Genomic DNA, 12,243 nt, shown 5'->3' with positions numbered 1-12,243 from the left:
CACCATTACTGCATGAAAGAGCTGTCACCCTGCATTAGACAATCACTGTTCTAAACTCGCTTATCCCTGTATGTGTGTGTGTGTGTGTGTGTGTGTTTGTGTGTGTGTGCATGAGCGAGAGAGAGAGAGAGAGAGAGAGAGAGAGAGAGAGTGTGTTTGGGAGAGAGCGAGTAAAGAGAGAGAGAGAGAGTAAAGAGAGAGAGAGAGAGTAAAGAGAGAGAGAGAAGGTCATAGTTCATTGCTCCAATAGCACTGCAGTGGCTTTAGCCATTGGACAATTTGTTTAATGAGCAGCAGGAGGAAATCTTAAGCGTTCTCTTCTCTCTCTCTCTCTCTCTTTGGAAATGATGGCAGGATCGCATTATTGCTGGGTCGTCTTATCTTCCTCTTCCTCCTCCTCCTTCTCCATTTACAACCTCCTTAATTCAAATCTTAAAACATTCTACAAAAAGAACACTTCAAATAGACAAACGTAGCAATAAAGGGAAACTACTGCTACACTCCTGCCAGGCATTATTCAGACATCTGTCGCATTAAACACCCCCATCACTCTCTCACTCTATTTCTTTCTTTCTCTTTATTTATCCTATTTATCTATCTGTCTCTCTATCTATCTATCTATCTATCTATCTATCTATCTATCTATCTATGTGGAATCTGACTTCCTGACACACCGTCATAAGGAAGAACAAAGCTTCTTGATTAAGTCCCTTTAGTGGTGACTTCAAATAGGAACAATGAGGTGATGATTATTCTGACATTCAAGTCACACACACACACACACACACACACCGTCCATTCTAACAGATCACTGAGTTGTAAATGCGCACGTGAGTGTGTCACTGAGCATCAGATGCAGGAAAAGTGAAGGAACGAGAGGCAGTTGCAGGTGCGCATGCGCTATAGTGTCTCTCCTCGTTTAACGGTTGTGATGCGACAAGTTGCTTACGTCTCCCTCTCCCTCTCTCGCTCGCGCTCTCTCTCTTTCTCTCTGCGGGCGGGGTGTACGCAGTCGCGCTGAGGACACACACACACACACACACACTCATACACAAACACGTTGGCTGCGTGCGCGTGGAGGGGAAAAAAAAATAAATCCGTGTTCCAGTGACGCGAGGCCGCGCGCGCGCGCTCAGTGTCTCCTCCAGAGCGCTAATTCCAACGCGAGTAAACTTACTTCATCATCTTGTGTCGGATCATCTGTTCATTCTTCTGTTCTTTAATTCAATCGAGCCGACAGTCTCTCGGTCTTTCCTGTTTCACAGAGCAACGTCCTTGGAAAGAGGGTAAGATCGCTCTTTTCGCCTCTAATGCAAACCGTTCTGGGATGTTTGACATAGCCTACTTTTTTTTTTTTTTTGCATGCATGCATGCATGCGTGTCCGGTTGAAACGCATCGAGCAGTTTATCTATCACATACAAACTGCAAGCTTGCAGACTGTCACTCAGAGTGTGCACCATGCACAAATGTGCTGACGGAATAAATGAATGGGCAAACGCGTGCGTAAAAACCTCTGCACGTGAATCTAAGCGTGATTTATTTGTTTGTTTTTTTAATCATGCATGCAAAACCCACATCACTAATGCACCTCTGCCGCCGGTTGGTTTTTGTGCTTTTCTTATGCTATATTTAGTTAATAAACCAGTGTGGTCATGGAACGAGTGTGTGTGTGTGTGTGTGTGTTTTTTTTTTTTGCTCCGTGCTGCGCTCGAACCCACAATACCGCGTGCGCTCTCTGACAGCACAGAACGCACTGCAGCTTGAACAGCGCAAAAGAAAAAAAGAAAAAGAAACAGCCCCTTCAGTCCACAGCCTCTTCCCGCAAACACACAGCGGCCGACCAGCGCTCTGCATCCATGCATCCCTTCATCACTTCATCATGACGTCAGCTTGGACCGTGCGCCTTAGGTGCGTCACGTGACCGAAGTAAGACCATGTCAGCCTGTGTCAAGGCCTTCTTGGTCCACATTAAGCAACCCAAAAGTGTTAAATTATTTAGTAGGACCCAGAAGCATACTATAATTTCATGAACTTACTGCAGTCATGTATCTTGCAGGGTTTAAATGTTTGTGACATTTATTAGCCTATAATCTACAACCTTATAGCAGATTATACAGTAAGGTTGTGCCCTGTGTAGGGCAAGTACAGTACATCTGACATCAGTACCTTAGATTGCAAATGACGATCCATTCCATTGACTTCATTGCACTTGCATATTAATATATATTTTTTTATCTATTTGTATTAGATAAAAGATGTTTGACATCTGGAACAACACATGACCCGGGGACGGTTCTCAGACATTACTTCTCTTATTTCCTTTCACATTTGTTATTTCCCATCACATTTTGCCCGGTTCTCTTATTGTAGGATGTGCAACCTCATTATGCTTTAGGCAAGCTGCTCTGTTATATTGATCTGAAGAGTCCAATCAGCAGGCCCTCTTGCAGCATTTTTTTCCCCACACAGTGTACATAATGTACAAAGTGAATGAAAAGCAGGGGAAAAAATCCCTTAATCAGTCCAAGCATTATAATAATCCTGGGGATGAGAGCTCGGACTAAGATCAGCTCTTTTCTTCAGGGGCAAATTTAAAACTAATGAATTCTCATGAGTAATGAGCAGGAGGTTTTGAGCAATTAAATGTGATTCATGTTGTAGCTCAAGTGAAAGTAATACCTTCCCATATGTGCAAAGAACTCTGTTGGTGCCAAGTTCCAGTGGCATTTCGATATTTAGTCTTCTTGTCATCCCTGGTTGAGATAACACAGTCTGTGCCCTGAGCCTCCCCCAGATATTCCTCTTGTCAGAGCATAGCAGCTCCACTGCAGTGCACAAAGCTGTTCTCTGATCACTGGTGCCTATAGAAGGGATGGAACGAAAAGGAAACACTCAGAACTTATCATGTTTGTTAGCAGCCTATAAACCTGATGTCCTGGACATGACCAAACCTTCCTTCATAGGTAAATTATCATGCATTTTAGTGACATAATTCCAGGGCTATTTCTGTGACTTCTGTGTATTTTGAATTAAAATGCCCCCCTAAAATGCTTGCAGTGACAAGTGATGGTTGTTAAGTACTCATATAAAACAAATTGTGTGCATGCCATTGCTATTTTTGATCAAGTTTTATCCTGTATTAACTGTTTACATGGATGCTGATTTAAATTTAAATTTCTTTAATATGTGTAAAGTGGTTCTGCCCACTTTGAAGATTTAATCTGCTGGAAATATGTTGAAGAAGAAGAAAAAATTTTTTTTCAACTATAAAGTGAAACTTCCCATCTTTTTTTTTTTGTTTGTTTATAAATCCTGCCTTCTGCTTTATGATTACATGAATTCAGTCTCACCTATGTCTGGTTAGATGCTTTAGTAAAAGTGAATTCCAAGCCAATCTTCTGCAAAAGACCCAGTGGATAAAAGTCTGAAGCAATAAGCTGCTCTCATCAATCAGCAATGGAAGTTAAATTTCCTTCCCAGCCACCCATCACATCACGTAATGTTACTCCCATGTGGGGCAAACGTGCACAGAAAGAGCATATTTATCTCAACAAGTGAGAATCGATCAGATCAAGTGTTTACACAGCTAATATTTACCTATTAAACGGATTATCAAAGGTTTACACGACTCCTCCCTTTGCCATTAAATATTCATTCTGATCGGGCCGGATCGGGTTAGACTCTTCCGACTAACGGGACTATTATTCCAATTATTAGTGGAATATTAGGGTCCATGATGTGTGGAATCAGCTTAGCATTTACATAGATTTATTATACATAATATTTAAAATTCCTGATCTAGTCTTTCCTATGACAATAACACATACATGTTTCAGTTGAATCTTTCTTGTGTTCTGTCCATGTCTCTCCATCTCTCTTCGTTTTGATCATCTCTCGTTCTGTCTGCCTTTTTTATTTAGTTTTCAATCTGTGAAACTGAAATCAATGCTTTTAATGTGGACACTAATTTATTAAGCACCAAAGCAGGGAATGGAGCACCTTTATTCATGAAAACTCAGCTTTTAGCAAATCAGTTTAGCAAAGGTCTGTTTAAGAGAGATACATAGATGCCTCATCTCCACATAGACGCATGCACACACTCACATACACCAGTTAGCCAAGCAGCTCTGATAATTAACTCTTCCACAGACTACAGTGTCTACAGGGATCAAGCCTTTCCCTGAATGAGATTTCTGTGCCTTAAATGAATTGAGACACACATGCACACACAGACACACACACACATGTTTGTCTTACTCTCCTTGTGAGGATGTGCCATTAATGCAGTTATGTAGTAATCTCATGATGTGATGTGCTATAGACATATTATAGCTATGCCTATACCTTAATCTAAGCTTAACCATTAACTAAACTTAACTACTAGAAAGCTAATTGGCTCTTTAGTTTATTTATTTGTTTCATAAATATTTATTATTATTATTATTATTATTATTATTATTACTATTATTATTATTTCATGCACACAAACAGCCAGCATTGCTCTGTTTGTTTTCACCAAACCCATTTAGGCTCTGTAAACATACAGTACACACTATTCACTAGATACTGTATCTACCCCTGTTTCACACACCATCAATGAACATGCATGACTGTATGTGACAGACCTGTCTAACTTGATACGATGCGGCGTATCAGTAGTGTCTCATTACTAAATGTTGCCCATACAGAAAAAAATAAGCACTGCCAAAATGTTTTTTAGCTGAAACATAATAATGAATAAAGCCATGCTAGAAAAGATACTACTAAAGATTTGACGGTTCAGAAATTGGAAATGGAAATGCATTTTTCTTCCTTAATTTAACCTGGATTGAATTAACCAGGGAAAGCTAGCATCAGGCTGCAGCAGACTGAGACAGTGCATGCATCTTCGTCTATGTGATGCTGCCACAGATGAAACTGTATTTCTGCTGCCTGGTGGTCCTACGATATGGTACTAGATCTAGTCTTAGCTTGTAAAAAAACATACCTGTAGCTTCACATCAGGAGTCAAGATAAAAAGAAAGCAGATTTTTCAGAGAATGGAATGTGGGCTTTATTGTGCAATTTGCAATATAAGCAGTATTTTATAATACACGTCCTATGTTTATTATGCATTGTTATAGATATGAATTAGAGATCCCTATATTGAATTATGTGACTATGAAAGGCCACACTTCTACATGGTACTCATGGCTACTGAATATGGCACTCTCATAGCACAGTTGTTCATGTAAAAGAAAGTTTAAGCTGCTGTTATTAATATTTATAGAATTTGCTGCCCATGCCAGTGGTTTGTTCAATTAAAGATTTTATTTGTCACGTACGCAACCATATTGTTCCTTCTGTACAACACGCTTAATGCGTAATTTAGATTATTGTCATACGAGTTTTTTTTTGTTCCATGACCTGAATTATATTATTGTCTGAATGTACTGTATTATAAACATCAAAGGTCAATGTCTGTCACATTGACCTAGTATTGGATGAATCTCTTTAAACGAAAGCTTGTCTTCTAGATGGGAATAGCTAGCTGCTCAGCTTTCTGGGATTGTGTTTGAGAATTGCTGATGCTATAGCACTAGGCTATTGAACCATCTTAACCAAGCTGTCAAACTAAAACAGGCTTAAACTACACTTGAGTCGTCCACTCGAACTGCTCTGGTGTGATGCCTACAGCTCTGTGTTAAGCAATACTGGACGTTTAAGGATGGGTTTTTGGGCATACTCATTTCACGCACAATGATGGAGAACATACAGTATCTGAGCTAGTGGATACAGCCAAATCTCGGTATTGGTGCTCAAAAGTCTCACCTACTATAGGTGAAACTGTGAATTTTCAGATAGGATGATATAACACGATTTTTCATAAAACTTAATGCTTCTCATCTCCCGATCTACAGGTATACTTAGTTTTTTGTTAATTATGTTAACATGTTTATTATGTTAAATGTGTGCATACTCATTTTTTTTTTTATAAGATTAAAAGATACACATTTGCTAAATACAATTTAATGCTCTTTTATGTAGTGTCCGTAACGTTTTTGCATTCAAATCTTTCAATCATCTTAATTGTCATTCAGATGAAACTTGGCCAATTTACATTTCACATAAAAAGACATAAACCTGAAAAAGTGTAATATTCTTAAATTGCAAACTTGTTAAGATATTGCAACATGAATTGGTGTTGACATGGTTATGGACACGATTTACGGACGATTTTTTTGTGTTGTTGCAATATCTTTTACCAAAAAACTATTTAAGCAACATTTCTTACAGGTCATATGCTTTTAGAAGCTTGCACCAATCTTAATATCAATACTCATGAAGAAATATGAATAATTAGCATTTTAAATCATTATTAGTTTGAAGCGAGACAGTAAAATGCTGAAAAATGGCTTTTTTGTGGGGCACATGTAAATCATCTTCCCAAATCAGCTGAAGTTAGCACTTCATTTTTAGGGAAGCAAGATTTTCATTATAATATATTCATTATAATTATAATTTCTAATATAATTTACACATCCTTTCCATGTTGAATAAACTTTAAAAGTAGCTTTGGTGGCACACACAATGTTCTGTATCATAAATATATAACAAAAATAATTAATTAATTAAATCAGCACCAATATTGTGTTTGGCCGATAATGAAATTTGGCAGTAATTTGAGCCTGACAACTCTGTGTGGGAATAAATGTGAGCTAATTACCCAGGGTATAAGGTGATTACCTGAGTGATTTACAACAGCTCAGATTTTTTTGTCTGCTTAGACACAATGGTTCATATTCAGATGACATTTTTAAGAACAATCCAAGTCACTTTCGTACAGTATGTGGTCCCAAATCAATGAAAATGGTCAGATCGGAATTCATGCACTTTTTTTGCCTCTGCGCATGTGTAGACTGAGATTTTCATGTCAGTGCTAGTAAGAGCTGCTCAAACAGCTAAAGCAAGGTGTCTGGCTTTTTTCCTTCTTCTGGACACCAACAAACACAGTCGAATAAATCCTTGTCATTCTCCACAACAAAATCCCAAGAATATTTTTTTGCTAAAATCGCACCCATTATTTGAAAGGACTGAGTGTCCACACAAATATGGTGTGTTTTACTCCAGATGGCACAAGCAAAGACATATTAATGCAATGCGCGCATGCTTGCTATTTTAGAGGACAGACACGTCCACATGTAGGATAAAAAGTCACTTACAAGGAATTGAAAATTTGATCTTACCAAGAAAAAAAACGTGGCTTGTATTTTGAACATAGCCTAATTCAATTTTCCTGGCTGCCTATTTGTGTAATGCAAATTGTCTGTGTGTGGTTCACTTTTGCACGGTGCCAAATTATAGGTGTCTAGAAAACTGCCATTAACCATGAAAAAAAACCACATGAACTAAAGAAGCAAGCTCTTTCTGTAGCTTTTAAATGTAATATGATGTAACATAAATGCAAGAGCCAACTTAAAATAAAAAAATTTATTCTTGTGACATAAAAATAACAATTACAATAACAAATAAATAAGCAGGTTCTATGCTGAATATTGGTCATTTGTTTTGTGTGTGTTTTCACCCCAGGTATATTTCATGCAGTCCGTTTCAGGGATGATTTTGCATACAGTTCTTATGCAGCTCTGTAAACAACACTGAAAGCAGTATTATGCATTTGAGGTCTGAATACTGATATGCACACTCTTCGTGTTTATTCTGTATTATGTGGCCTAAACCAAACTGTGAAAATTGCCTTTTAGCTTTAACAGCTATTAAATGTCATTATCTGACTCTGTTGATTTATGAGGAGTTTTATTAGGGTACCAGTAATAAGCAGACACCACAATAATTTAACACCACATTTTACAGTGTCATAATTTTATTAACCAAATATTTTAAACCATCATTTTTCTTCATAGAAACAATAAATATTTATATTTATATGAAATAAAGTGGCAGCATTTTTAACAAAATTTAATGACATTTTTATTTGTCTGGCACTTTTAACAATTGACAGAAAGCAGTTTTACAGCAATAAAGATTCCGAATATGAATAATTTTTTTTTTATCTCTAATAAGCAAGGCAGAGGAGATGATGGCAAAAAAAAACTTCCCTGAGGCAAACATAAAGAAAAACAATTGAGATGAACCAGACTCAAAAGGGAACCCAGTCTTATTTGGGAAATACAGTACCAGTATGACTAAAGATATCCCTTCTATAATTGTGTGTTCTGAAATTAAAAGTTTAGTTAAATAGCAGGAAATGTGTTTTAGTTGTGCCTCGGGTTTGCGTGCATGTTTCCCCCGTGTTTACCGGGTTGCTTGGGCCATCCTCAGCAGCAATTAGAGATCTCCATTCGGTGCGAACTTTAACCAGAAGTGGGGCACAAGGAAGCATCAGGTGGTCTTTGTGTGATGAGAACTTGTGGCATCAGGATACATGAGAGTCAGGATCAGGACTGCCATGTTTAGGTTGTCAGAAAGAGAGAGCGAGAGATGTGTACTCACTGTCATGCAATTGATAAGATCAATGAAATTTGAACTTTGGCCCAAGTGAAAGCAGGGACTCCAGCAGGAGCTAAGACATAAGTTACTGTACGGCAGCATAACTTTACTTTTTGTGTCATTAGCAAAACATGCAAAACGTACACAAGTATGACATTATCTAGGGGAAAGATATACTGTATAGAGATAAAGGTACTTGGCCTAAACCAGCTCCCTAAAACACCAGATTTTACTTTATTACTCGTAGAAGTCACCATTGATGTGAGATCTACAGTATTGTTTCAAGGAGAATCATATGATCAGTGGTATTAAAAGCTGCATTGAGGTCAAACAACTAAATGAGATGGAGAAAACACTGATCAGAGGGCAGTAGTATGTTATTTACCACTTTAACCAGCATTCTCTCTGACCTATGATGAGACTTAAATCCTGATTTATATGTAGGTATGAGAATAACTGCTGTGATACAACCTTTTCTAGAATCTTGAAGGTAAAGGAGAGATTTGATATCGAGCTATACATGGACAGTGGACAGCGGTCAAGGTCAGGTTTCATAAATTACAGTCAGTTTAAAAGATTTAGGTATGGAGCCATTGCTGAGAGAAGAACTAAGTTTTTTTTTTTAAAGGGGTACCTACAGTACTGTTTAGCCATGCACAACTTTTACAATTAGTGTCCAGTCACACCATGTAAAGCTCAGTTCAGCTATACTGTATTCTCTGCATCTGCTGAGTAAGCAATCTGCATCAGTTGACATTATTTAATGTTTTTTGCTGACTATGCTGAAAAATTATACTCTTTCCAACACACTTTAAGTCTAGGTTGAGGGTTTGCAGTATGCGGTATCTTTGCATCTACAGTAATTTACCAAACAGCTTAATATTTGTGTTTCATTTTTTTCTGTTTCATTAACAGGGCTGGTGCAATGCTTTATACATTATACTATTAGATTACAATACGGATCTAATTGATCCAAACGGGGCTTGAAACAACATTCAGATAGATATCATTGCTTGCTTGCAAAGTATGAAGAGTGAAAGTCTTTTTTTATATACACAATGAGAAATAAAATAACTTAAAAAATAAAACCTACAGCACTTGGTCAAAGCAGATATAATTTCATGTCTTCTTGGATATGCAGTATCTATACATTTTTGCTTGACATATTCGCTGTACCTGGCAAATGTTCATCCTCTCAATGAGTTTCAGATCACAGCTCTTGCATAAACAGCTTTCACTGTAATATTGGCTTATGGCCATTTGCTCTTCAGTCCAACAAGCCTCCGAGTCCCTGCTGCTGGGGAGCTATAGAGGTGCTATTACTATCCATAGCTTTACTCTATGGTACTGGGTGAGAAATAGAAACCCAGTTAAAGGTCTGCACCAAATATAACTTCAGGCATTATGGTGTAAATAAGTAGTAAAATGAACTAAAACGTTATATTTAATCTCTCATATGACTGCAACATTTCTGAAAGGTTTTGCTATGTGCAATCACGCCTAACCTAACACTCTTTATTTATTTATTTATTTATTTATTTATTTGTTTTGTTACTCATTTTAAAACACATTTTATGTATGACTACTGGAAAAACTAACAGTAAAAGTAGAGTGATAGCTAAATGTATTCACACAAACAGAAAATTTAATGTAAATTCAATGTCCTTGTATTCCCCCATTTCCTATTAATCTTTGCATCCCCATTTGTGACTCTTCTCTTATCCACTATATTAAGGGCGCAACTTAAAATTAAACAAGTTTGATTTAAAGTTAGTGAGTAAAATATTTAAAATAAATCATTTTTTTCAAGTCCTTGTCCAATTAGACAGAAAAATCTGACCCGTGTTCTTGCATAAGACTATCATTATTTGTCTTATGTGCTACTTTTTATATATAGCTAAAAACAGAATATATTTTTACACAGTTTAGGCAGCTTGAATTCACTTTCTGGTGTGTGTGTATATGTGTGGGTGAGAAATATATAGAGAGAGATTATTCAAAGTTGTCCCTGATCAGCATAATTTTACCCACGTTGCCATTCCCTTGAGTAGACAAAATACAGCAGCAGCAGAAAGTTTGCAGGTACATTCAGTGTTGAATTTTCTCTAGTAAGGTGTAAGAAATAAATGACACATTATAATGAATTTGAAGCTCTATTGAATTAATTTAAAGGAAGTGTTCAAATTCATATATTAGATCCAGTTATTTGTGCTCTGAAAGTACAATTTATAATAAGACGTCTATGTCTTTAGGATATTAGATGATATCAAAAAACTGATTTAACCCTGATTTCTAATTGGCTATAGTTTTGTCCATTATAAACTCATTCACCCATTTACTCACTTACTATACTGCCTATCCTGTACAGGGTCATGGAGGGCCTGGGGCCTATCCCAGAGGGTTTGGGGTACTAGGCAGGTTACACTCTGGATTGAGTGCCAATCCATCTCAGCCATCATAAACTCAAAGTTTTAGAAAAATTATTTATTCTATTGTTGGGCTCAAAATAGATTAATGAAATATGCTATATACAATACAGTATACTCTATCTATCTATATATCTATCTATCTATCTATATATATATATATATATATATATATATATATATATATATATATATATATATATATATATATATATGTTTATTTGTGTATGTACTTTTTTATTCATAAAGTCTGCAGAATAGTTTTAGTTTGTTTATCCTTACAGCAACATAACAAACAAAATGAACAAACAGTATGTTTCTTTGATGTCTTGATAATGGATTTGGGTAAATTAAGGCATTAACATAAATAATAAAAAAACAAATCTAATAAATAAGCACAAGCAACTGTGGTCAAATTAATGTAAACCAGTTTCGGCTTCAGCTTTAGTTTTTTATTAATACATTGCAAGCTCTAATACAGTGTATAGCGATGAAATTACAAAGGGCCTGGCTTGGTGTCTATTACTGAACTTGCACACATTGCTATTCAGGCCTTCAGACTTTAGTTCTATTCAGAAAATTGCATGTCATTTCTTCATGCCATAAAGGCAATGGTTTGGTTAGATGTCTAGCCACTATTGAAAAACCCCCTAGTGGACACTGTTAAGTGGCCTTTATTTGTCACATTTAACACCCTACTGCACAGCGAAATTAGAGCTCAGGGTCAGCCATGATACGGTATAGTATCAACCTTGAACCTGAAGGAGGGGGGTAAAGGCCGTTGCTCGAGTGCCCAGAGGAGGCAGTTTGGTGGAGCTGGGGCTTGAACTGCCAACCTTGTGTTCAGTAACCCAGAGCCGTAACCCACTGAGCTATCCCTGCGATTATTCAAGGAAAACCTGGTGTAGGGCAGCCTGAAAATTGACTTGTAACTCTTCTTTGAATATCTGAGTTTGATCTTGCCAGTTTCCACCCATTATACAGTACTGTATGATTGCTACTAGCCAGCAGAGATGGGGGATATCTTAACAGTTCTGCACACATGAGCTCACAGATGCCTGTTACTGGCTTTTGTCGCTGTATTTGACAGTGATGCCACCCTGCCAACCCTAGATCACTTTTTTATTTGCTCTCTGGACTTCTAGCCATGGATGGTTATGGCATTTTTTGAATTAGAGCACATAATCTTCCAATAATACGGTGAACGTCTTTTGTTACCGCCCGGGGAAATATTAACATAACAGCACTGAAGTGCTTTAGTGTGCATATTGACCAGCCTTATAATGGGATAGTAAAAAATTTTATACTATTACTTCATTATTTTCACAA

General features: G+C 37.1%; 1 protein-coding gene across 2 annotated transcripts in view; it reads left to right on the top strand.

Moving 5' to 3' along the window:
• The first annotated feature begins 1,095 nt into the window (after positions 1-1,095).
• Positions 1,096-12,243, top strand: part of cacng8b (calcium channel, voltage-dependent, gamma subunit 8b) — a 36,240-nt gene continuing 25,092 nt past the window's right edge. For both annotated transcript variants that reach the window (XR_008357880.1, XM_053493668.1), the window contains exon 1: positions 1,096-1,286. The gene's annotated coding sequence lies outside the window, so the exon portion shown is untranslated. The remainder of the gene's footprint in view (positions 1,287-12,243) is intronic.

This window comes from Clarias gariepinus, chromosome 4 (assembly GCF_024256425.1).
Source record: "Clarias gariepinus isolate MV-2021 ecotype Netherlands chromosome 4, CGAR_prim_01v2, whole genome shotgun sequence".
NCBI classification, from domain to species: Eukaryota; Metazoa; Chordata; class Actinopteri; order Siluriformes; family Clariidae; genus Clarias; species Clarias gariepinus.
This window is presented reverse-complemented; position numbering and strand designations above follow the sequence as displayed.